Genomic DNA, 934 nt, shown 5'->3' with positions numbered 1-934 from the left:
GGGGTAGATTATGAAATCTCACCTCAATTGAAGAGGAGAACGAAACATTACGAGAGCGTGAGAACTTCTCCACACAAACGTATTTTCAAATCGTGTGGTTGATGGTCACAGGGTCAAAACGGACAATATCTACTAATAGTGAGTTTTGGCTATTACAAATGGTATCAGAGTCAAACGAGGACATTTGGTCTCCAAGGGGGGTAGATTATGAAATCTCACCTCGATTGAAGAGGAGAACGAAACATTACGAGAGCGTGAGAACTTCTCCACACAAACGTATTTTCAAATCGTGTGGTTGATGGTCACAGGGTCAAAACAAACAATATCTACTAATAGTGGGTTTTGGCTATTACAAATGGTATCAAAGTCAAGCAAGGACGTTTGGTCTCCAAGGGGGGTAGATTATGAAATCTCACCTCGGTTGAAAAGGAGCACAAAACATTCTTTATAAGGGTGTGAAACATCTCCCTAATAGATGTGTTTGAAAACTGTGAGGCTGATGATGATATGTAACGGGCGAAAGTGAGCAATATCTATTAGCGGTGGACTAGGATGTTACAGTATTTGTCTTATCCGCAAAATTATGTTTTCTAAAATTTAAAATTTATTATATACAAAATTAACGATGCAGAGACCAATTAATTACAACTTTTAAAAATCGTCAATATTAATGTAACTAAGTGAATAAATTATTATTATCATCCGAAACATCAATAATTCGAGTTAATTTTTATTTCATAATAATTTAGAATATTAAAAAAAAGTAATAAAGTTAATTTGGTTAACTATAAATTAATATTAAATCTAAATAGTTAAAAGTATATGGACATAAATAGTAGAATATTAAAAAATTTAAAATTTTGTTTTAAGAGCCATTTATGTAAATCTTTAATCTTTTTTTCCTTTTGATTAATTTTTATTTATTATTATTTTT

Source organism: Cucurbita pepo, unplaced genomic scaffold (genome assembly GCF_002806865.2).
Source record: "Cucurbita pepo subsp. pepo cultivar mu-cu-16 unplaced genomic scaffold, ASM280686v2 Cp4.1_scaffold000561, whole genome shotgun sequence".
In the NCBI taxonomy this organism is placed as follows: domain Eukaryota; kingdom Viridiplantae; phylum Streptophyta; class Magnoliopsida; order Cucurbitales; family Cucurbitaceae; genus Cucurbita; species Cucurbita pepo.
Note: the sequence above shows the minus strand (reverse complement) of the source record.